The sequence below is a fragment of the Hypanus sabinus genome, chromosome 25, assembly GCF_030144855.1.
Source record: "Hypanus sabinus isolate sHypSab1 chromosome 25, sHypSab1.hap1, whole genome shotgun sequence".
NCBI classification, from domain to species: Eukaryota; Metazoa; Chordata; class Chondrichthyes; order Myliobatiformes; family Dasyatidae; genus Hypanus; species Hypanus sabinus.
The window spans coordinates 23243188-23269973 of record NC_082730.1 but is presented as its reverse complement, the minus strand read 5'-3'; the positions used below and the strand labels follow the sequence as shown (position 1 = coordinate 23269973).

At 43.1% G+C, this 26786-nt stretch overlaps 1 protein-coding gene across 2 annotated transcripts in view; it reads right to left on the bottom strand.

The window, feature by feature from the left end:
- Positions 1-26786, bottom strand: part of LOC132381101 (chemokine-like protein TAFA-2) — a 143108-nt gene that overhangs the window by 114954 nt on the left and 1368 nt on the right. The window lies entirely within an intron of this gene.

Below are 26786 nucleotides of genomic sequence, written 5' to 3'. Positions count from 1 at the left end.
TGGAGGCACACATCCTTCAACTGTAGTATAGTCACATCCTTTTCTACCTGTAGTAATCATACCTCTGCTATCGACAGATGAGACATTTCCATTCAATGAGCAGAGTCACAGCCCCATTAGCTGTAGTGGCATCACATCACTTCTGACTATCTATTATACTGAGGTGCAGTTGCAATCTCATTATGGTATTGGAATTGGAAAGGGAATTGGTTTATGATTGGCACATGTACTGAGATACAGTGAAAAGCTTGTCCTGCATACTGTTCATACAGATCAGATCATTACACAGTGCACTGGGGTAGAACAAGGTAAAACGATAACAATGCAGAATGAAGTGCAACAGTGCAGGTAAAAATGCAGTGCAGGTAAAATATAAGAACCAGAATCATGTTTGTTGTCACTAATATACAGTATGTCATGAATTTGCTGCTTTGTGGCAGCAGTACAGTGCAAGACATAAAAAATACTGTAAGTTGGAATAAAAACAGATAGATAGATGGCGTAAAAGAGGAACAGGGAGGTAGTGTTCACAGGTCCATGGAGCATTCTGAAATGCAATGACAGAGGGGAAGAAGCTTTTCCCAAAACATTGAGTGTACATCTTCAGGCTCCTGTACCCCCTCCCTTTTGGTAGTAATGAGAAGAGGGCATGTCCATTTGGTGAGGGATCTTAATGATGGATGCCGCCTTCTTGAGGCATCACCTTTTGAAAATGTCCCCGATGGGAGGCTCGTGCAACAAGGTGCAAGATCATAATGAGGTAGATAGTGAGGTCAAGTGTCCAACTTATTAAATGAGGGAAGGCCACTGAAGAAGTCACATCTCCATTAACTAATGCAATCACACATCTGTAACTGTAGCAGAGAACACTTTCGTTAAAGGTTAGCTTTATTTTTTAACGAGTACATTGAAACATTGAAAATTTGTCATTTTGCGTCAACGACCAACACAGTCCGTGGATTGTGCTGGGGGCAGCCTGCGAGTCTCGCCATGCCTTTGGCGCCAACATAGCAAGCCCACAACTTAGTAACCCTAACCTGTACGCCTTCAGAATGTGTGAGGAAACCAGTGCACCTGGAAGAAATACACGCAGTCACGGTGAGAACATACAACCTCCTTACAGGTGCTGGTGGGAAATAAACCCCAGTCATGATAACTGGAACTAGCACAGTGATACTGTCTTCAGTTGTTGGTTGTCATGGTCACACCACCACAGTCTATGGTTGGTCACACTTATGTTATTTCTTTCACCTTGAGCAGCAGCCTGTCACACCTTTGTTAAGAATATCTCTATTAACAACAGTGGTGCCACATAGGTTCTCTGTGCATTCCTGGCAAGGCTAGAACTTATTACCTACCGCTAACTCTCCCTGAAGAGTTGGTGGTGAACGGTTTTCATGACTCACTGCAGTCCTTTCAGTGAATGCATTCCACATTGCTGTTGAGTAGAAAGTTGCCGGATTTAGACCCGAATAGATCGGCAATTTATTTCTGTTGCAGTTTGAAGTGCAACCTGCAGGTGGCAGTGAGCCCATATCCCTGCTGACAAGATTCAAGTTTTTTTTTATTCATGTACATCAAAACTTGCAGTGAGTTAGTTGTGTGGACAACCAACACACTGAAGGGTGTGCTGGAGAAAGCACAAAAGGGTCGCCACTCCTTCCGGCACCAACATAGTATGCCCATGATGCTTGGCAGAACGTAAGCAACAGACCATCCAAAGCAAGCCACGCCCCATTTCTCACTCATACCCATGTACATACACAGTCTACTACTCCCAAGACAGGCTCAGATTCAGACCCAGACATGCAGGCCATCGACAACCCCAAAAGACTCACAGAGATTCACAGACCTGGGTCTCATTCCAGTGGACCTCGACATCCCGACTTCCAGTTTGATCCTCGGGCCTCAAACCTGCCGATCGCCGAACACCAGGCCTCGGGCACTGGATTCACTGATGACAGGACCCCAAACGCCAGGCCTCAAACTCCAGTCTCACCAATTCACAAACCCGTGGGGCCATCGGACTCCAACCTTGCAGGTGAAGTTCAACCCGGAAAAAGGTGAAGTGATTCATTTTGGAAGGTTGAATCGGAAGGCAGAATACAGGAATAATGGCAGGATTCTTAGCAGTGTGGAGGAACAGAGGGATCTTGGAATCCATATGCATAGATCAATAATCAAGAAGGCATATAGTGTATTGTCCTTCATTAGTCAGGGGATTGAGTTCAAGAGCCACAAGGTAATGTTGCGGCTCTATAAAACCCTAGTTAGACCACACTTGGAATATTGCGTTCATTTCCGGTTTCCTCACTACAGGAAGGATGTGGAAGCATTAGAGAGAGCGCAGAGGAATTTTACCAGGGTGCTACCTGGACTAAGGTTTTTCTCTTTGGAGCGGAGGGCGATAAGAGGTAACGATAGAGGTGTACAAGATAAGAGATATAAATAGAGTGGACTTTTTCCCAGGGTGGAAATTGCTAATATAAGGGGGCATAATTTTAAGGTGTTTGGAGGAAAGTATAGGGGGGATGTCAAAGGTAAGTCTTTTTTACACAGAGAGTGGAGGGTGTGTGGAACACCCTGCTGGGGCAATGGTAGAGGCAGATACATTGGGGCATTTAAGGAACTCTTAGATGAGAGAAATTAAGGGTTCTGTAGGAGGGAAGGGGTAGATTGACCTCAGAGAGTGGTGTAAGACTGGCACGACATTATGGGCCAAACGGTTTGTACTGTGCTGTAGTTTTCTATGTTCTGTTTTGCCTGGGATGGAGCATTTGAATTATGGGGAGAAACTGGAGAGTCTAGATCTGTTTTCTCTGGAACAAAGGAAGTTAAGTGGGGGCATGACTGGGGTATATAAAATTGAGGGATACAAGTAGGTTAGACTACAAGAAAAGGTTGATAAGCCTAGAAGACAAAGAAGACTGCAGATGATGGAACCCAGTGCAATAAACAATCCTGATTGATCTTAGAGTAGGCTAAAAGATCGACACAACGTTGCGGTCCACAGGGCCTGTACAGTAATGTGATGTTCTATGTTCTACATTCTTAACAGTTGTAGTTCACGTGCATCTCTCCAAACCCAATGATATGAACACTGAACCTTCCAAGTAACCAATATCCCTTGTGTTCCTTCCCCACTCCAACCCATCCACCCAGGTTCTCTCCCCTATTGATCACCTTTCCACCCACCCCCACCCAACTCTATCTACCCATCCTCGCCCTTCCCCTTCTAGTCTGACCTGCCACCTCCCAGCTCCTGTTCTACCCCTCCCTCACACTTCTATATCTTGGCTACCTGTCTTCTTCCTCTGCCATGTCTCAACCCAGAAGATCAGTACGTACATTTTGCCTCCACAGACGCTGCCTGACCTGCTGAGATGTTCCAGCAAGTTATTTATTGCACCAGTGTTATATTGTCACCTTCCACTAACTGTAGTGCAAGCAAATTTCTAGTAACTACACAATTGCACTTCCTTAAATGCATACAATTGCACCCCCATTAACTATATGTACAATTACATCCCCATTAGCTCTAGCATAGTTATAAAGTATAGAGTCACAATTGCACCCACATTAACTCTAATACAATCATATATCCGTTTACTATAACAGTGGCATTTCCTTCAACTGTATTATCACACCTAAATTAACCACAGAGGAATCAGACCTCTGTTACTTCATTTAATTATACCACCATCATAACTATGATAGTCAAAACTCCATTAAGGCTGAAGACTCAAGATTCAGATTTATTTATCACATGTACATTGAAACATTAAACATTGCTGCAGTAGCAACCAACACACCCAAGATTGTGCTGGGGGTCAGCCTGCAAGTGTGGCCACACATTCCGGTGCAAACAACCCTCGGCAGAACAAAACGTGACACAAGGGACAAAGCAACAATGGCAAAACGAGCCCCGTTCTTCCCTCCCACGCACCCTCCCAAGCACATACATATTCCCCCAATCCTAGCACAGGCCATCTTCGGCCTCCTGCCTCCACCCAGCAGACGGGGACTCGCAGATATTGGGCCTTCAACATCCTCGACGCACTCGCAGCGGCTCATGAACCTTTTCAACCGTAGCGACGTCACACTGCTGTTAACTGTGGTGGTGTCACATCAACATTAACCGCTGGAGACAATCCTCCTCTGAATCAGAGTCAGAATTGGGTTTAATATCACTGGCATACATTGTGAAATTTGTTAACTTAGCTGCAGCAGTACAATGAAATACATGATAATAGCAAAAGAAAATTAATTAATTACAGTAAGTATATGCATATTAAGTAGCTGAGTTAAAAATACTGCAGAAACAGAAATAAAAAGCTAATGAGGTAGTGTTCTTGGGCTCAATGTCCATTTAGGAATCGGATGGCAGAGGGGAAGAAGCTGTTCCTGAATCATTGAGTGTGTGCCTTCAGGCTCCTGTACCTCCTTTCTGACAGTAGCAATGAGAAAAGGGCATGCCCTGGGTGATGGGGGTCATTAATAATGGACACCACCTTTCTGAAGCACTGCCCCTTGAAAATGTCTGAGATACTAGAGAGACTAGTACCCATGATGGAGCTGACTAATTTTACAACTTTCTATACCTTCTTTCGATCCTGTGCAGTAGCCCCCCCCACCCCCACCCTATACTAGACGATGATGTAGCCTGTCAGAATGCTCTCCACGGTACATCTGTAGAAGTTTTCGAGTGCTTTAGGTAACATACCAAATCTCCTTAAACCCCTATACACACCTCCATTATCTACAGTACAGCAAAACATCCATCTAGCATGGGAATCACACCTCCATTGCTTGCCTTAATTCGCTAAGGAACAATCACACTTCCTGCCGCAGATTCAAACCTGTTAACTGTGAACACGAGGAAATCTACGGACGCTGGAAATTCAAGCAACACACACAAAATGCTGGTGGAATGCAACAAGCCAGGCAGCCTCTATAGGGAGAAGTACTGTCAACGTTTCGGGCCGAGACCCTTCGTCAGGAGTCATCGTGAAGGGTCTCGGCCCGAAACGTCAACTATATTTCTTCCTATAGATGCTGCCTGGCCTGCTGCGTTCCACCAGCATTTTGTGTGTGTTGCCTGTTAACTATGATATAGTCACACCTGAATCGACAATAGTGGAATCACATCTTCAATAACTGTTGTACAGCCGTGCCTTCACTTATTGCATGGCTGACTCAATTTAATTAGTCACACAACTTTAATGTACAGTAATTCAGTCATAGATAGCTATGTTAAGTACGGAGTAGCCACAGACCACTAACTGTAGTGATGATCCCCTTGGCATAGAGTGCCACAGGCCCAAAGAGATAACTGGAATTAGAGTAGGTAGGTAGGTAGGACATACCTCCATCCTACAGCTTTACCAAAGGAGGGGTGAGGCGCTCCTTCCCTCTGCTAGCCTGCGGACCACCCCTGGGCAAGCTGTAGTACCTGCTTAGCCCCCGATTAAGGGTCATGTGAAGCCATCGGAGCAGGTGGTGGATGGTCATATGAGCAGTTGATGCATAGCACGTCCGGGTTATGCGACCATTGATGCCAGGCAGACAATCTTTGAAGAATATTGATAATGGCTAGGGTCTCCAAGTTGCTAAGAACAATCATGGTCATGGATAGACCATGATCGCTCACGTCTTATGATGATGAAGAGGTACAACAGGTAGCATGGGTTTGATGGGCTGAATGGCCTTTTTTCCCACTGGATTACTCTATGACTCTTAACCCAGGGAAACACCCATTGGCCACACTTAATTAGCAGTAGTACAGTCACAAAACCCAGCAGCTACAGTACAATGTTGACATGGGTGTAATTGGGTAGCATGGGCTCATTGGGTTGAAAGGGCCTGTTACCGTGCTGTTTTTCTAAATAAATAAACAGACAGACTACTGTCCTCATTTAGGATAGCCACACTGCCTATTGTACAATCTCACCAACATTGACTGCTGCAGACTAACCCATGCCACCCCCACACCAATAACAAGCATACATCCATATCCCTCATTAACTTGAGCAGTCATGTACCCCCATACAGTCACACACAATAACCATGTTAAAGTCTTGTACCACATTAATTATCGTTCCGTCACACCAATTAGTTCCAGTAAGTTAAACACTATTATAGTCCTGCCCTTTTAACTACTGTATGATACAGTCACACCACTATTTTCAATTCAATCAAGAAAAACCTGCTGATCTCTTCAACTTGCAACATCAGCTGCTGAAATTGTCCCAAGACCATAAATAACAGGAAGTAATTGGAAGCTTTTCATAAGCATAAAAGTTTCTGAGTTTCAATCCATTCCTGTAACAGCCAATTGCAGGCACATTTCTTAATAACTAACCTATGCTTATAAGGTTGTTGCACAAAGGAAGCTTGGGAGAAGCTGTGCTTTTTGGTGGGAAAATCAAACAAACCAGAACTGATGTCACAGGATCAGAGAAAAGAGCAGCATCAGCTGATGAGGTACGTTGCAGGATAGGGAAACTGCTTACAGTAACTAGCTGGCTTAAGTTGTGGCCCTTCCAATCTAACACCGGAATTACAGCTTAAAATCATCAACTACTGAGGAACCAAGTGAGTATAGTTCTGCATGGGTTTCCTCCAGATGCTTCGGTTTCCTCCCACATTCCAAAAATGTACACGTTAGGGTTAGCAAGCTTCAGGCATGCTATGTTCCCACCAGAGCATGGAGCTACATGCGGGCTCATCCTTGATGCAAATAATGAATTTTATTGTATATTTCAAAGTTAATGCATATGTTTTTGTCTCCACAGTCCACCGCCATGACACCTTCCACAATGGCAATTCTTCTAAGCACTTGCCGGCATCCTTCACGTCCTTTAGAAAGACCTCGCATAAATGCTATCAAGCACAGTGGTTATTTTGGGCGTCTCAAACAGCTTGTTACTGTGCAGTTGCATTCTCTCAAGTCCTTGGAGCAGTAACTCTGCCTTTGTTCTACAAAACCTCTGCAATTGCTGCTTTCAAAGTCAAAAGTGGAAGTCGAGGTTATTTCCAGATGCAGAGGTGCAATGTAAAAGTTACCAGCAGCAGCATCAGAGGCACTTACACAGGAAAAGCATAAAGATAAATTATGCACAATTATGCAAATATATAATTAGAACAAAAAAAGTCTATTTTAATGCAAAGTAGCCAAAGTGTTCATACTGTTGTTAAACTGTAATAATGCTCTAAGACTCCTACTTAAGGCTTCTGTACATCGTTTGCTTTAGTTTTTCTTTACAGCTGTGTGGACCAGTCATTGCTCTGAGCAGAAAGTTTTTTATAGAGCCTGAAAATTGTGCGGCACAGTATATAAAGATCATTCCAGCTGTGCAGCAGCAAGAGTGCTCCTGTTTCCTTCCATGTTTGAAAAACATACAGGTGAGTAGGTTAATGGGTCACATGTGTGTAATTGGGCAATCTCATTGGGCCAGAAGGATCAGTTACTGCATTGAAACACCTGATCAGGGGTTCCCAACCTATTTTATGACATGGACAGCTACCATTAACCAAGTGGTCCATGGACCCCAGGTTGGGAACTCCTTCTCTAAATAAATCAATCCCAAAGGCCTGCATGTTGGTTAATTGGTCACTGTAAGTTCCTCCTACGGTTCAGGTGAATCTGTTGGGGACAATGTGAGGAGAGAAAGGGAGAAGGTGGGAATAAAATAGGTTTAGTAAATGGGCAGCAGGGACCCATTGGCCTTCTGTTTCGTATTTCATCAGTAAGATTTTAGAGACCTCATCATCTCTCATTCAGATCTTCACATTACTCCTTTGGCAGCAGCAAATATGTTTGACACTCCACGGTGGGGTTTGAACCAGATGTCTGGGCATTCACTTCTCAGAGGATCTATCCCAGGCCCAACAGGCCAGTGGCAATACTTTATTAGGAATTCGAGGAAATTTGGTACATCACCAAAGACTCATGCAAATTTCTACAGATGCATCATGCAGAGAACTCTATCTGCGAGAGGAAACATCACTACCTGGTACCAGAGGCACCAGTGCACATGATTGAAAAATACTGCAGGTGGGTTGTAAACTCAGCTTGATCAATCATGGGCATAATCCTCTCCACCATCGAGGACTCCTTCAAAAGGCAGTACTTCAAGGAAGTGGCATCCTTCACTAAGAACCCTCACCATCCAGGACATGCCCTCTTCTCATTACTACCTTCAGGGGTTTCAGCGGCCTGTAGACACACAGTCAATATTTTAGGAGCAGCCTATTCCTCTCCACCATCAGTTTTCTGAATCATCCATGAGCACTACCTCAGTATTTTACTCTCTTTTTGCACTATTTAATTTTTGTCTTATTTTAACCTATAGTAATGTTTTATAAATTGCACTGCACCGCTGCCACAAAACTACAAATTCCGCGACATACGTCAGTGGTAATAAACCTGATTCTGATTCTCATTCTGCCCTCTGACTCCGAAATGAGATTATCCATAACGGTTCATCAGAGACCCTCGGGAGTGTGCCAACGTTTGGAAGAAACAGCTTTCTCACCACCACCACAAAAACCCTCCCCCAATTCCCCTCTCTACCTTAAACACTGCACGCATACAGACATGAAAATTATAAAAGACATAATTTTAAACTATGTCTGACAATAAATCCCTGTCAAATGCGTCCATTAGCAGATCCACAATGGTGTGAGGAAGGCTAGACATGCTGATATGGCACTGACACATGACCAAATGGTTGAATCACTGTCCAGTGATGTGGTGCTTCACAGAACATCACTCTTTCCCATCACAAGGAAAACCAACACAAGCGAAAAATAACCTGACGAGTTCACACAATCCATGTCTTGCAGCACCATACATCACTGGAAAAAGCTTCTCTTGAATCCCTTGGCACAATTCTATACCCTCGTGGCTGAAATGCACCACAGTTCTTTTGATTAAACTTCACTGAATAGCAAGAAAAAAATTCCAGATGTTGGAGATCCAGGACAAAACCAGAAAATACTTAGCAGTCAGGCCACATCTGTGGGAAAACACTGACTAATTCTTTTCCCACCAATGCGGCCTGACGTGAGGAGTATTTTCTGCCTTTGTTTTACTGAATATCACCAGATATTGTCAGTGAACAAGCAGCTATCAAATTTTCACAGGCCCAGCAGCCACAGGATTTGGGAGAGGAAGTTCTCAGTTTCTACCATCAGTCATGTAACAAAGTGCTTCTCCATACAAGTGCGTAGAAATTTTTTTCAGTAGGAAAGGTAAATGTCATGACAGACATGTGATTAGACAGCTCACTGTGGCAGTGCAGAAGCTGACTACATTGTTACTGAGGTCAGCTTCAATACTTGTAGTATGAGGTGTCCGACGACGATTGTGTTGTCTAGTGCATTGCATGTGAGTATCAGTTCAACATTAAACCCCAGCATCTCAGACATAATGGCACATGAATAAACCACACAGTATTCTAATCCAAAATGTTTGGAAGTAACAGAAACAGAGCAATTAATTCCATTTTTGCTGAAATTTACACTGGAGTTTATTAAGGAGCAGAAAGAAAACTCTTTATGTTCCCCACTTGCCTGGTTTCCACTGTCCTCCACACATTAAGTTTATAAAGTGACGTTCTCATTATAGATGACACGAGTAAAAGTAGAGTGCTGAAAACCGTAAAGGGACAGTGGGTGCAGCCAACACAAAGGCTCTGTGGGGAGGGAACGCAGTATAGACTCCATCGGCATCTGGACATGGTGGGGAAGCAGGACAAACATTGAAAGGATGTATCATCCCAGGGAGAAAAATATTTATTTTATATTTATATATAGACTTTATTTATATATATATATATATATATGTGGCGACCCACTTCCCAGCGCACTCGAACCGGCTCACAAAGTGGCGCGCGCTGGCATTGAGGCCAGTCCCAAAGAGGGCGCCAAGCCTGCTTCACCAGCAAGGGGAAAAGCCCGCGCGCGGGACAGGACTGTGAATATGCACCCCCTACAGCATTCCCACCCAGGGAGGGTGGGAACAGGAAGGCTTTAAAGCGAGGCCGCAAAGTTTGAATAAACCTCTTTTGCAACCGCAGCTCACTGACTACGTGTCGTTATTTCAGCGCTACGTGTAGCACACTGAGATATATATACACACACACATAAATTATGAATAAAGTTTATTTTTGAAATAATAAAGCACTCGAGAACTCAAAGCTTTCCAGGACAAAGTAAGCCCCTTGTGAGCTTCAGTCTTCCATACTGAGCATACACTGCTAGCGCACCATGGCTATAGAGCAGGGGTGGGCAAACTTTTTGACTTGTGGGCCGCAAAGGGTTCTAAAATTTGACAGGGGGGCTGGACCAGGAGCAGATGGATGGAGTGTTTTGGTAAAACACCTCATAAGAGAAAATAAAATATCATGGGATATGTAGAAAACATGTGCTTTAATTTCAATTGAAAATGAACAAATGCATTACAACAAAATATCTGTCTTTGAAGTCCCATGGTATTTAGCTATTTATTGAAATGATTTTTAAAACACTGAAAATTAAATGAATAAAATAGTTTTTTTTAATAGTATCAGTTATTATTTTAAAGCACTGAAAATTCTGTTATCCTTCAAGATATTATCATCATCACTCTCCTCCTGACTGTCTTTATTTCAAAAGCGGTAGGAGATGCAGGTCTACTTGTCCTGCTCCTTCTTATTCAATTGTCCCCTGTTCCAAAACTCAACAATGACCAGCAAAAGGACAGAACAGTGACAGCACGCCAGTATGCGGAGCGCGTTATTTGATCTGGAGCGCATTTTTTATTTTGAGAACGTACGTGCACCTGCGCACTACTCATGTCCATCACATGAAATGACACGTAACATGTAAGGCTTATTGAAAAAAATATTTTCAAATGCATTTTTTACATAACACAACGAAGAAACTTATTTTTAATTTCAGTGGGAACAGCGTTGTTGGTCTCCCTTTTTAGCCAGCGCATCAAAGTCTGGATTTAGTTTTGTTGTGGCGATTCTCAGGATGGATCTGAGGTGTTGGTCAGTTAACTTGGATCTGTGGCCGGCTTTGTTGATGTTCATGACGCTGAACACCTGTTCACCCAAATAGGTCGAGCCGAACAAAGAGTAAAGCGCAAATGTGGAGTAATACGCTGCACCTCAACAAAGGTCAATGTATATAGAGTGTGTCATCTATTGGGAAAATGCCAGAATTGCGGGGAAAAAATGTTAACAAGGTTTATTAATATAATTTCATCAAGTTCTGCGGGCCGGATTAAAAAGCTTAACGGGCCGCATATGGCCCGCGGGCCGTAGTTTGCCCATGCCTGCTATAGAGTGTGTACCAGCTACATAATCTGTTGCAACTCCACATGATTTCTTCAACGGTGCCTGCCAAACTTGTGACTTCCACCGGTTCAAGAGACAAGTGCAGCAGACATCTATCAGTTGCATATCATGTTGAATTTGAAATATATTGTTGTTTCATTGTTGTCGTTGAAATATATTGGTGTTGGCACGTGGCCAAGTGGCTAAGGCATCAGCCTAGTGATCTGAAGCTCACTAGTTCGAGCCTCAGCTGTTGTGTCCTTGAGCAAGACACTTAACCACATGTTGCTTTGTGACAACACCGGTGCCAAGCTGTATCGGCCTAGTGCCCTTCCCTTGGACATCGGTGACGTGGAGAGGGGAGACTTGCAGTATGGGAAACTGCCAGTCTTCCATACAACCTTGCCCAGGCCTCAGTCAAATTCAAAATCGATGGACAGCCGAAGAAAGAAGGTAGTTTCATTGTTAACAACTATATTCATTGCTGTTTGATCTAACTTCTGGAAATCAAAGGCTATCACAGTACGCATGTGTTACCACAGACTACCTTGAGATTCATTTTCTTTACAGGCACTTACAGAAATACAAACTCTACGCAGACAGCGCCCAATGTCAAGTTTGAATCCTGGCCTCTGGAGTTGTGAAGCAACAGTGCTAATAGCTGTGCCACTGAGCCACGTAATCTCTAATTAACAGCGTCAGCAAGTCCCCGTCTGCATCAGGCAGAATCCAATATCTCATATCAACACCACCTTCACGATGACAAGCAACACTCCAATAATCTGGCACGTTCAAGATTAAATTGATGCCAAACTGGCAAATTTTCCAGATTGTTGGATATAATTTCTGTTAATTCCTCAACGCTCTCTTTCATTTACTTTTATACAGATGTTACACAGTGAGATACTAAATTTTCCAGAGAGCCAGACAAGTTGAAATGGAGGCAGGTCATGTGCCCCAGTGAATGAAAAGAGAGGGTAGGAGCTGAGGTCCGGGTAAGTGGGAGGACCCCAGAGGATGGGAACCTGGGAATCAGGGCCCGGCTGACCAGAAGGGAGTGTAGGAACCAGGACCCAGGTTATTTGGAAGGAGCCCTGTGAACTTAGATCAGTACAATATGGACCCTTCGACCCATGATGCTGTACCAACCTATGTAAACCTTCTGCACAATCAATCTCACCCTTTCCCCCTACACAGCCTGTAGCCTCCATATTTCTTACATCTAAGAGTCTCTTAAACGAACGAGTAGTCTTTGGGGTAACTGCAAGTCTGTGTCTTTGCTGTTGCTTTGCTCACGCTTGAGTGCTCGGTGACGGGTGCCGATGCTTTTTTTTGCCAGTGGGGGTGGGGTGGGGAGGATCATTGCTTGTTGCTGCTTACGCACGGGAGGGAGGGGGAGCTGGGGGAGACTTTGGGTTTCTAACATTTAACTGTCACTCACTCTTTGGGGGCACTGCTCTGTTTTTGTGGATAGTTGTGAAGAAAAAGCATTTCAGGATGTATATTGTATACATTTCTCTGACATTAAATGTATCTTTGAAACGTCCACGTTGCGTCAGTCTCTACCATCACCCCTCCAGCGTGTTGCAGATACTAACCATTTGCTGTGTAAAAAGAACTACCTCTGACATCTCCCGTTAACTTTCTTCACACATCTTAAATGAGTGAAGTGAAAAGGGAGCGTGGCAAAGATTATCTTGTGAACTGGATTCATGAATAGTCGGGAAGCAGTTATAGTTGGGCAGTGGGTTATCAGGGTTAGGGATAGGGAAACAATCCTGCTCATACCTCATAAGAATGAACAAAAATAAATTCATATAACTTCTTTAACATAATTGGCTGGATCTTACTGGTCAGGACTGGGACGGAGGACAAATCTATCAAGATAGGGCCAACTGTTCAAGGCATGATATACATTGTTATTGGAAAAATTTGGCAGTGAGCCACATGATCAGATACTAGGAGAAGCACAAAGCCCTGTTCCAATTAATAGTGCTAAAAGAAACCTGAAGGAATGAGGGATATAAACAGATATTGTAAAGGGAAATCCAAGCAATAGGAACTGGGCTGCTGAAGGCCAGGACATTGACGGTGGAACAAGTAAAACTGGGGTGCACAGATGTGGAAAATTGAACGTGCAAGAAGAATCCAGAGGGTTGTTAGACTGTAGCATGTTACAAAGATATAGTCTTTGTAACTGAGAAGGAATCAGTACAGACTCACTTACAAGTGAGGTGTGAAGTGTACAGCCTCTGCAAAAGCAAAGTGTGGACATTAAATGACAGACGTAACTCATCTCTACCGTGAAGGCAGATCCCATAGAATGCTGAATGAGCGCTCAATCACTCCCATATTGGCATTTGGCCAAAGCCAAATTAACAGTGCCTGCTGTGTGGAACAATCATACTGAACTTAACATCAATGGCAAATCATTCAATAACATAAAGTCATAAGTCCTGCTACAAGACTGTTAGGCAGCATCTCCTTTGTTTGTGACCTTTAGATAAGAATGGATTTCCATTCAGTTGTGGAGTTCTCCATTGTTGACTATCCAGCCGTCCCCCGATCTAAGCTCACCCAGAAAGAGTGGGTGCTTTACGGCACTGGTGTGAGGGGAGCAGTGAAGGTCCTCAGGCGGTGTTCAGTATGTCATCATGTCGGTAGCTTCCTCTCAGTTTTCACTACTATCAGTCATACAAGCCCCAGCTGGAAACACAGGAATACCATCGCACTCAGATGTAGAAGGCGTCTTCACTGCTGTTTCCGTAACAATTTTGTTTGACCCGTCAGGGTTGTTAGCCCTGAGCTGAACCCCCTGGTGGACCATTCTTAGTCTGTCCTCTACCCTTTGACCTGTTTGGCATGGGTGACATGACCATGAGCCAAAGCGTAAAGCCCTGACTTCAGCCAGGTCATTGAGGCGCACAAGACTGCAAACCACAACAAGGTTGTGGTCCCCTTGGAGGACTGTGTTCTTTGGTAGTGTTATTTTGAGCTTTCAGGGTTATCTTGGAGCCCATAGGACTGCAGGAGCCAGTGCCTTCAGAATAGAACATTTGCTTAAAGGGTAAACACAAGAGATTCTGCTGGTGCTGGACGTGCAGAGTAACACACACAAAATGCTGGAGGAACTCCAGCATGATGTCACCTGACCTGCCAAGTTCCTCCAGCATTTTGTGTGTGTTCCTTTAATTAGAAGAGATAATAGTCAAAGTATGAGCGAGGTTTGGAGATCTCTAAGAAATACCGAAGTAATTTGATTTTACCAAAAGCCATCACAAATCAATGAGACGTTTTTGAAGAGCGTTTTATCATTTGTTTTCACAATAAATGTTATAATAGCAAGACTTGCTTTGATGCCTATTCCAGTTTGCTCTTGTAAAGGGGCTTCTCTTGAAATGCTGCAGTCCATTTCTGAAGATCCAATTACTTGGGGAATTCATCATTCTCTGAATGATCCAGCGTAATTCAGAGATAAAGCTAAACGGTGATTTGGAGGGAAACATGAATGCAGTGTTCAATCCATACTTTGTTTTTTGGTAGCAGAGATTAATGCTACTACAAAAGTGAACAACTGCAGCGAGTCATTAGGTTGTATCACTGGTTGCCATGTGGAAATATATCCAGTCCCCAACACTGAAAGATTGTCCTGCACTAGTTAACAACTTGCCACTACATAGTTAATATCCAGAGCTCTTTCTGAAAATTGTGCTTTGGTTTTGCTCTTGCAATGTTTCCCAGCTGATGATAATCTGACACTTAACATCTGCTGGCAAAAGGAGATGTGGGCACTAATAACTACACTGGCACTTGTCCCTCCATGCCCTTGAGGTGGTGGTGTGGTAAGTTGCCTTATTGTTTTCAAAATATAACTAATCACCTTGTCTGATTCATCACGAACCCACTGTCTCCCCTTTCAACAACATCTCGATTTTAAGATACCCTAATTCCTTCTTAGTCTGGCACTCCACACTTGTTTCCTCTTCCAACTTCACTGACCTTATCTAATGGTAGTATTTTATGCATCCCCTACTGCAGCACTGTGGTGAACTACATATACTTGTCTGGACAGGCCCCCCCCCCCGCTGACTGCTCCTCTGGCTCCTCCCACAGACCCCAGTATAAAGGCGATTAGGGACACCGCCCCGGCCTCAGTCTCCAGGATGCAGTGTGGTGGTCAATTGCTGCTTGTTCTTTCTTCCAGCCAATAAAAGCCTATATCTCGCCTCACGTCTCCGAGAGTTATCGATGGTGCATCAAGCACAGAGCACAGTTGTTGGCAATGTTGCCAGGAATCTTGGGTGTGATCCTGACTCTGAATGTTATTGGCAGGGATTCGCTCCCTTGACTATATGACCTTAAGACACAGGAGCAAAATTAGGGCACTTAGTCCTTTGGTCTGCTCCGCCATTCAATCATGTCTGATTTAATTTCCTTCTCAACCCCATTCTCCTACTTTCTCTCTGTAACCTTTGATGCCCTTACTAATCAAGAATCTATCAACCTCTGCTTTAAATATACCCAATGACTTAGCTTTCAGAATCTGTGGCAATGAATTCCACAGATTCACCACCCTCACGCTAAAGAAATTCTGTCTTATCTCTGTTCTAAGGGGACATTCATTTATTCTGAGGCTAGACTCTTCCACTATAGGAAATATCCTTTCCACATCCGCTCTGTCTGGGTCTTTCAATATTCAATGTTTCAATGAGAGTCCCCTCATTTTACTACAGGCCCATTGCCATCATATGCTCCTCATGTTAAACCTCTCATTCCCAGGATCATTCTTATGAACCTGCTTTGGACGTCTCTAATGTCAGCAAATCCTGTCTGAGATATGGGGCCCAAAGCTGCTCACAATACTCCAAATTCTGTACAGTCTGAGCAATGCCTTATAAAGCCTCAAAATACATCCTTGCTTTCATATTCTAGTCCTCTCGAAATCAATACTAACATTGAATTTGCCTTCCTTAGTACCAACTCAACCTGCATGTTAGTCTTTAGGCACTAGGACTCCCAAGACAATTTGCACCTTTGATTTCTGAATTTTCTCTCCACTTAGATGATGAGAAGCATTAATCGTGTGAATAGTCAGAGGCTTTTTCCCAGGGCTGAAATGGTTGCCACAAGAGGACACAGGTTTAAGGTGCTGGGGAGTAGGTACAGAGGAGATGTCAGGGGTAAGTTTTTCATTCAAAGAGTGGTGAGTGTGTGGAATGGGTTGCCGGCAACAGTGGTGAAGGTGGTTACGATAGGGTCTTTTAAGAGACTTTTAGATAGGTACATGGAGCTTAGAAAAAAATAGGACTATAGGTAAACCTAGTAATTTCTGAGGTAGGGAAATGTTCGGCACAACTTTGTGGGCCGAAGGGCCTGTATTGTGCTGTAGGTTTTCTATGTTTAGAAAATAGTCTATGCCTTTATTCCTTTTACAAAAATGAATGACCATACACTTCCCCGGACAGTAATCCATCTGCTACTTCTTTGCCCACTCTCCCAATCTGTCCAAGTCCTTCCACAGACTCCCTGCTTCCTCAACACTACCTGCTCCTCCACCGACCTTTGTATTATCCACAAACTTGGCCATCAATTCTGTCATCCAGATCTTTAACATATGATGTGAAAAGTTGTGGTCCCGACACCAACCCCTACTAGTCACAAGCAGTATGGGTCTCCTTGCGGGCGCTTTCATTTATTTTCCTCTCACATGTGACAGGCATATTGATGACAAGAGAACTGGCCTCTATATATTGGCCTCTGGAGTAAGGGGGTGGCTGAAGGATCAGGAGAGAGGGGTGCAAATGACAGGAATGTGAGAGGAAAAATGAGATTACTGTGAATAGATGGTTGATGGTCAGAACAGTTGCAGAGAGCTGAAGGATCTGTTTCCATGCTATATGACCTAATGACTTCATCGACCAACAACCAGTACCAGTCTGTTCAGGCACCTAAGCCTCATACACTAATATCCTTGCTCTAAAGCACTCCTTCTGCACACTTTATTCCTTGGAAGCCTTCTCATTAACTAAGTTCTGCTAATTATGAGGCACAACATCCATTTTTTTTCCAAGATAGATCCTTATCTTGATGTTGAATCATTATGTATAGACCTAAGGAAATGCAAGGGTAAAAAGACCCTGATGGGAGTTCTATACCGACACTCAAACAATAGTAAGGATATGGCCTACAAATTACAATGGGAGATAGAAAATGCATGCTGTAAGGGCAATGTTACAGTCATCATGGGGGATTTCAATCTGTAGGTAGATTGGAAAAATCAGGTTGGTGCTGGATTCCAAGACGGGGAATTTCTAGAATGTTTACGAGACCACTTTTTAAAAGCAGCCTGTGGTTGATCCCACCTGACTATCAGCTATTCTGGATTGGGTATTGCACAATGGACCAGAATTGATGAGCAAGCTTAAGGTAAAAGAACCTTTGGGGCAAGTGATCATAATATGATCAAATTCACTCCACAATTCGAGAAGGAGAAGCTGCAGTCAGATATATTGGTAATACAGTGGAGTAAAGAGAATTACAGAGGCATGAGGGAGGAGTTGGCCAAAATAAATTGGAAAAGAACACTGGTCGGGATGAAGGAAGAGCAGCAATGGCTGGAACTTCTAGAAACCAATCGCAAGGTGCAGGATACATATACATCCCAAAGAGGAAGAAGTATTCTAAAGACAAGATGATACAATTGTGGCTAACGAGAAGTCAAAGCCAGCATAAAAGCCAAAGAGAGGCATATAATAGAGCAAAAATTAATGGGAAGTTAGAGGATTGGGAAGCTTTTAAAAACCATCAGAAGGCAAATAAAAAAGTAATTAAGAAGGAAAAGATGGAATACAGAAGTAAGCTAGCCAATAATATTGAAGTGGAAGCCAAAAGTGTTTTCAGATACATAAAGTGTAAAAGGCAGATGGAATGGACCAGATGGACTGCACCACAGGGTTCTGAAAGAGGTGGCTGAAGAGATTGTGGAGGCATTAGTAATGATATTTCAAGAATCATCAGATTTTGGAATGATTCTAGAAGTAAGGACAGTTGCAAGTATCACTCTATTCTTCAAGAAGGGAGAGAGGCAGAAGAAAGGAAATTATAGTCCAGTTAGTCTGACCCCAGTGGTTGGGAAGATGTTGGAGTTGACTGGTAAGAATGTGGTTTTGGGGTACTTGGAGGTACATGATAAAATAGGCCAAAGTCACCATGGCTTCCTCAAGGAAAAATATTGCCTGACAAATTGGTTGGAATTCTTTGAAGAAATAACAAGCAGAATAGACAAAGGAGAAATGGTTGATGTTGTCTTCTTGGATTTTCAGAAGACTTTGACAAGTTGCCATAGATGAGGCAGCTTAACAAGCTAAGAGCCCATGGTATTATAGGAAAAATACTAGCATGGATAAAGCAGTGGCTGATTAGCAAGAGTCAAAGAGTGGGAATAAAGGGAGCTTTTTCTGGTTGGCTGCCAGTGACTAGTGGTGTTCCACAGGGTCTGTGTTGGGAATCACTTCTTTTTACGTTATATGTCAATAACATAGATGACGGAATTGATGGCTTTATTGCAAAGCTTACAGACAAAATGAAGATAAATGGAGGGGCAGGTAGTTTTGAGGAAGTAGAGAGGCTACAGAAAGTCAGATTAGGAGAATGAGCAAGAAGTGGCAGATGGAATACAGTGTCAGGAAGTGTAGGGTCATGCACTTTGGAGGAAGAAATAAAAAGATAGACTATTTTCTAAATGGAGAGAAAATTCAAAAATCTGAGACACAAGGGGACTTGGGAGTCCTTGTGCAGGATTCCCTGAAGGTTAATTTGCATGTTGAGCTTGTGGTGAGAAAGGCAAATGCAATGTTAGCATTCATTTCAAGAGGGCTAGAATATAAAAGCAAGGATGAAATGTTGAGACTTTATAAAGTGCTGGTGAGGCCTCACTTGGAGTAGTGTGAGCCGTTTTGGGCCCCTTACGTTAGAAAGGATTTGCTGACACTGGAGAGGGTTCATAAAAATGACTCCAGGATTGAACAACTGGTCATATGAAAAGCGTTTGATGGCTCTGAGCCTGTATTCACTAGAATTCAGAAGAAGGAAGGGTGACCTAATTGAAACCTAATGAATGGTGAAAGGCCTTCATAGAGTGGATGTGGAGAGAATGTTTTCTATTGTGGGACTGTCTAAGACCAGGGGACAGAGCCTCAGAATAAAGGGGCATCCTTTTAGAATGGAGATGAGGAGGAATTTCTTTAGCCAGAGAGTAGAAAGTCTGTGGAATTCTTTGCCACAGGCATTTGTGGAGGTCAGGTCTTTATGTATATTTAAGGCAGAGGGTGATAGATTCTTGATTGGTCAGGGCATGAAGGGATACGGGAGAGAAGGCGAGAGATTGGGGCTGAGACGAAAACTGGATCAGCCATGAAGAAATGGCAGAGCAAACTCAAGTGGGCAAATGGCCTGTTTCTATTCCTATATCTTATGATACATGGTGGTTTAATACAAGAAAAATAAGCAAATTCAAATATAATATGCCCTTGGTGGCCACTTTATTAGATACACCTGTACATTTGATCATTAATGCAAATAATTATCAGCCAATTATGTGGCAACCATGGTGCATGCAGACATGGTTGAGAGATTCCATTGTTGGTCAGATCAAATTTCAGGATGGGGAAAAATATGATGTACAGTGCCTATAAAAAGAATTCACCCCCTTGGAAGTTTCATATTTTATTGTTTTACAATATTGAATCTCAGTGGGTTTAATTGGGCTTTTTTGTCACCATTCAACAGAAAAAGACTTCTTCGTGTCAAGGCGAAAACGGATCTCTAAAAAGTGATCTAAATTAATTACAAATATAAAATACAATAATTGATTGCCAAAGTATTGATCCCCTCAAGTAAGTATTTAGTAGATGCACATTTAGCAGCAATTACTGCCTTCAGTCTGAGTGGATGGGTCTCTATCAGCTTTGCACAACTGGGCACTACAATTTTCCCCCATTCTTCTTTACAAAACTGCTCAAGCTCTGTCAGATTGCATGGGGATCATAACTGAACAGTCCTTTTCAAGTCCAGCCACAACTCCTTAATTGGATAGAGGTCTGGATTCTGACTTCACTACTCCAGGACATTAACTTTGTTGTTTATAAACCATTTCTGTGTAGCTTTGGCTTTATACTTGGGGTCATTGTCTTGCTGGAAAACAAATCTCCTCCCAAGTCACAGCTTTCTTGCAGACTGCATTAGGTTTTCCTTCAGGATTTCCCTGTATTTTGCTGCATCCATTTTACCCTCTACCTTCACAAGCTTTCCAGAGCCTGCTGCAGTGAAGCATCCCCACAGTGTGATGTAGCCACCACCATGTTTAACAGTGGGGATGGCATGTTTTTGATTATGTGTAGTGTTTGGTTTATGCCAAATGTAGCATTTAGTCTAATAGCTGAAAAGCCCAATTTTGGTTTCATCAGACCTTAGAATCTTCTTCCAGCTGACTTCAGAGTCTCCCACATGCCTTCTGGCAAACTCTAGCCAAGATTTCATGTGAGTTTTTTTTCCAACAGTGGCTTTCTCTTTGCCACTCTCTCATAAAACTGACCGGTGAAGCACCCGGGCAACAGTTGTCTCCCATCTCAGCCAGTGAAGCTTGTTACTCCTCCAGAGTTGTCATAGGTCTCTTGGTGGCCTCCCTCACTAGTCCCCTTCTTGCATGGTCCCTCAGTTTTGGAGGACAGCTTGCTATTGGCAGATTTACAGCTGTGTCATATTCTTTCCATTTCTTGATGATTGACTTAACGGTACTTGAAGGGATATTCAGTGACTTGGAAATATTCCAGTATCCACCTCCTGACTTGTGCTTTTCAATAATCATTTTGCTTGGAGTGTTTTTTTGTCTTCATGCAGCTGTTGGACCATCCAGATACAGGTATGTTTTTACTACAATCAATTGAAACACATTGATTGCGCACAGGTGTCCAAAAACAGTTCTCCATTTAACTAATTATATGACTTTTAAAACCAATTGGCTGAACCAGTGATGATTTGGTGTGTCATATTAAAGGGAGGTGAATACTTATGTAATCAATTATTTATGTTTTACATTTGTAATTAATTTAGATCACTTTGTAGAGATCTGTTTTTACTTTGACACGAAAGAGTCTTTTTCCTGTTATCAGTGTCAAAAAAGCCAAATTAAATCCACTGAGATTCAAAGTTGTAAAACAACAAAACATGAAAACTTCTGGGGAGGAGGGAATACTTTTTATAGACACTATAAGTGACTTTGACTGTGAAATAGTTGTAGGTGCCAGAAGGGCTGGTTTGGGGATCTCAGAAACTGCTGATCTCCTGGGATTTTCGCACACAAAAGTCTCTAGAGATTATAGAAAATACAAAATACAGAAGTACAAAGTAAATTTATTATCAAAATACATTTACGTCACCTTATACAACCCTAAGATTAATTTTCTTGGGTTGTGAAGGGAGCAAAAAAAAAGGCAAAGTGACTGAACTATGGGCAAAATTGCTTTGTTAATGAGAGACATTAGAGGAGAATGGCCAGACTGGTTCAATTTAAGAGGAAGGCAGCAGTAACTCAAATGGACACTCATCACAACAGTGATGTGGAGAAGAGCATCTCTGAATGCACAACATGTCAAACCTTGATGTGGATGAGCTACAGTAACAGAAGACCACATTTGTACACTCAGTGCCTACTTTATTAGGTACAGGAGATACTTAATAATATACAATATAAGTAATACAAATAGTTAAATTATATTGTTGGCAACACACAGAAAATGCTGGAGGAACTCAGTAGGCCTGACAGTATCTATGGAAATGAGTAAGCAGTCGATGTTTCGGGCTAAAACCCTTCATCAGGACTGGAAAAAAAAAAGATGAGAAGTCAGAGCAAGAAGATGGGGTGGAGGAGGAGGGGAGGAAGAAGTACAAGATGGTAGGTGATACATGAAACCAGGAGAGGTGGGGCAATCTATTTTGTTGTCTACATCACATAAATCAAAAGAGCATTAGGATGAGATGTAACTTAGCGATTGACTTCCCCAAGGAGAGAAGGGTACGAGAGGAAACAAAGAACCAAGAAGTTAAAAAGGGAAGTGAAAATTGCTTTGAGATTCCAACACGAGGCAAAGAATGATTACCCCATTGAATTCTAATAGTTCCTCTTTGAACTTTTCCAATAAGCCTCCTCAATCAAAATAACAATTTCGGATATTTTCCACCGAGTGTCCAGAGTTCAGTTGATGCTACAGTGACTGAGGAATTCAGGGCTATTTGGAGTTTGCTGTTTATTCTCAATTTGTCAAACAGCCAAAGGAAAAATTTCCTGCAGAAAAGGTTTCTTGCTCTGAAAATGTAAAAATAGTTTCTGTTGCAACTGGGTTCTCAAAAGAGGAACACTATCTCAAATGCAATATTGTGACTGTTCAGTGTTCTCCCAATTCTCAGATCTCAGCTATGGGAATTGTAAGCATCCCACAAATGGCCAAGAACTGAAGGTCAGCAAGGAGTCCAGCGGCTATCACAATATAATGAAGTCTACTGGTTGAGGAGCCTCTCTGCTTTTCCCTCACTCCTCAAACTGTCCTACCCCAATTTTGTTACAGGTTCTTTCATATCCTCACTCTCTCCCTCTTTCCTTTCAGAACCAGAATGAAGTTTACTATCACTGACAAATATCCGGAAATCTAGTGTTTTGGGGCAGCAGGACAGTGCAATACATAAAACAGTTACTATAATTTACAACAAGAAATATATAAAAAAGAATTAAGTAGTGCAAAAAGAGAGCAGAATGGTGAGGTAGTGTTCATGAGGAGAAAAAGCTGTCCCTAAAACATTCAGCTTGTGCCTTCAGGCTCCTGTACTTCTTTCCTGATGACAGCAATGAGAAGAAGGCATGTTCTGGATGGTGAGGATCCCTAATGAAGAACGTCACCTTCATTGCCTATACCACTTCGTCTCTTTCCTCCACCACCTTTCCTGTAACATCTCTCCATTTTGCCTGCCCTTTGCTCAGTGCGCCTTGTGCAACCCCTTCAATCCCTCACCAACATTCAGGCCCACAATCTTCTGCCCTTGTAATTCTTTCTCTTCCCTATCTCTTAACCCCAACCAAATTCTCCCCAGCCCCACTGTTTTTCCCCTCATCCTTCCATGGAACGTTCACTCTGATTTGTAATGACCAATGTCTGCAAAAAGTTTGTGCTGTGCAATTTTGCCCCAGTGACAACATGTGCACACTGAATTATATACATAGAGATATTAATTTTAACAGCTAGCAAAATGCTGCCAATGAGAACTTTGACCTCCTCTGGGTTTGATCGTTTTCGCTCTCTTTTATCTGCACTCTAACAAAACACATGTAGCAGGCCTGTAGCGGGTAATGAAGGGTTTTCTCGCGGGAGCTTTTGCACACTGTCCATATGTGATTTGCTTGCTAAAAGACACTTCAAAAAAATAAAGTTTCCAAATATCACTCCACTTCTTCCCACTTGCAAATTCTCCAGCAACTTTTGCATCGTGACAATACACTTTCTGTATTGTATAAATATTTCTCATAACTGTACGTCCCTGACCTCAAGACCTTTTGGAGTATACAATTTCTACTGTTTCATTAAGCCATTCTGCTTTAAATGAACTAGCAGTTCTTTTGCGCATTGCTTCTTTGGAATTTGACATGGTGAAACAATAATTTCTTCAATAAATTTTTTAAAACAGTAGAAATAAGCCAGTTCTAAAATCTGCAGACAAATCATCACAGACTTCACCTTGACAACACCGTCCACATCCGAAGCCAGGAAAGGAAAGTGATTATCTACGATCGTGAAATATACTGAACATACCCACGAGGTAGACGATGACAACAATTCCTTTGAGCGCTAGTAGCAAAAAGAAAGTTTGCGCAGGGAAACGTGCACCCCTCAGAGGGAACATTGCTTCCATTCATTCCTGCCTACTTTTCCATTCGTCGCTCAATTCCCACCTCATCCTGATCTGCCCTTGCCAGCTCTTGTCCCTCTTCTCCTCCTCAACTCTTTAAACTGACTATCTCCCTTCTACTTTTTCAGTCCAGATGGGCACTATCGAACTGAAATGGCCACGATCCCATTCTCCCTTGACCCTCTGAGCCCCTCCAGCAGTCTTTTTGCTCATCATATGATGTTTCTTCTTCCCAAACAGTCATACCATCCTACCATCCTAGAATATATAAATATGGACCAGGCCTTCCCGCCCATGATGCCTGTGCTATTATTTTTCTCGTTCAGTCGCTTAGTCGAGTCCGACTCTTCGTGACCTCATGAACCGTAGGGTTTTCATGGCAAGATACAGAAGTAGACTGCCAGGCTGCGCAGATACTGCTGCTGTCCAGGTTGGGACCTGGCTGGATTTGAAGTCAGGACCATCTGCCTTGAAGTCCAGAGCTGATGCCACTATACAGGATGCCAAATTAAACTATATCTATTTTGTACCGTGATCCATATCCTCCCGATCCCTTTAAAAACCTCTTAAACGGCACTGTTGTATCTGTTTCCACTGCACCCCTCACAGCCCAGTCCAGAAACCCACCACTCACTGTGTAAATCTTCTGTAAGATGTCCCTTCCTCACTTTAAATGCGTGTCATTTAAATTAAACCCTATTAACCGACTTCCCCAAACCTCTCACAGTAGGGGAAGTGGTCCTTCCACCCAACCATTCCATGCTGAGCAAGGTAGCCATCCAAGATAGTCCCACTTGATCTCGATTGGCCTACATGCCTTTAAACCTTTCCAATCTCTGTACCTGTACACGCTCCTTTTGAATGTTGCATATGCACATGTCTCAACCACTTTGTTTGGCATTCATTTCATATATAGAACACCCTCTTGGTAAAGCTTCCTTTTGGGTTCCTACTAAATCTCTCCCCTCTCACCTTGAATCTTTGCCTTCTGGTTTTTGATTTTCCAACGAGGGTACCAGACTTCGTATATTCACTCCATCTCAGAATTCAAAGTTCAACTTAAGTTCGTGATCAAAGCACATGTATTAAGTTGTTGAGTTGAGCCGAGGCCTCCGTCGGTCGGAGTCGACCGTGATATTGCGTCCTCGCTGCCCAGATGCACAAGTCTGGGCAGTTCGATAATAGAGAGCAAGCTCCCCCTCTCCACACATCTGATAAGCCCAAATGGACGGCAGAGACCGATACAGCGTCGCAGGAGCTGCCAGAGCGCATTGAACTCAATGTAGGACTCACTGCCTAAGGGACTCCAGCTCCGGATTTTTTCCATCGGGGTCTTACTCCTGAAGCCCTCGCCAGGGCTGGGTACAGCCACAAGGCAGCAGTCTTGCTTTCCAGAGATGAGCTGCCAACCACGGTTGACGAGCCCCACCTGCCCGAAGCTACCGGGGCGCCGGTAACCGGCCTCTGCCCCTTTTTCCTGGTGAGGGAGCTAGACTTGGCTGTCAGAAGCTATTTGAGGCGCATGTCATTGGGAACATTTCGCAGGTAGTAGCTTGCCCCCATTACCACCCCTGGCTATAACAACCTTGAGGAACATGTTACCAGCCTCCGTAGTATCCAAGACATCTTAAAGGAGCAGCGCCTTAGGAAGGCGGCGTCCATGATTAAGGATCCCCACCACGCAGGACATGCCCTCTTCACACTGTTACCGTCAGTGGCAAGGAGGTACAGAAGCCTGAAGGCACACACTCGGCAATTCAGGAACGACTTCTTCCCCTCTGCCATCCGGTTTTTAAATGGACAGTGAATCCTTGAATATGACCTCACTACTTCTTTACGTGTATTATTTTGCCCTACTTATTTTAACTTAACTGTTAAATTGCCATATATACACTTAATGTACCTCAGGTTTTTTTTCTATATTTATCATGCATTTCATTGGACTGCTTATCAAAAATTTCACGACATATATGCCGGTGATATTAAATCTGATTCAGACATATTACGCACAAGAGAAAATCTGCAGACGCTGGAAATCCGAGCAACACACCTTGGGGTTTCGGCCCGAAGTGTCGACTGTACTTTTTTCTCCCCATCGATACTGCCTGGCCTGCCGAGTTCCTCCAGCCTACTGTGTATATTGCTACATAAAATTCATTTTCTTTCAGGCACTTAGAGCAGAAAAGTACAATAAGATTTTGGAGAAAGCTATATGTAAACAGAACTCTGCCATCGACAGCTGTGCAAGGAGGATTGAGCATAGCGCTAGCAATCGCATCCCGCAAGAATCCAGAGCGGTAGTAACACCATCAGAAGCCCCAAAGACCTCATCTGGGAGAGGAAGAATCTTTGAAGACAGGCGACACCCGGGGACAACTTGAAAGACTGGCCCAGGATAGAGGATTCTAGCGAACGGCTGCCGGCGGGCCTGTGCCCCAGTGGGAGTGATAGGCTTCAGAGAGGAGAGATATATAAACAAAGACCGACGAACAACTGATGTGCAAA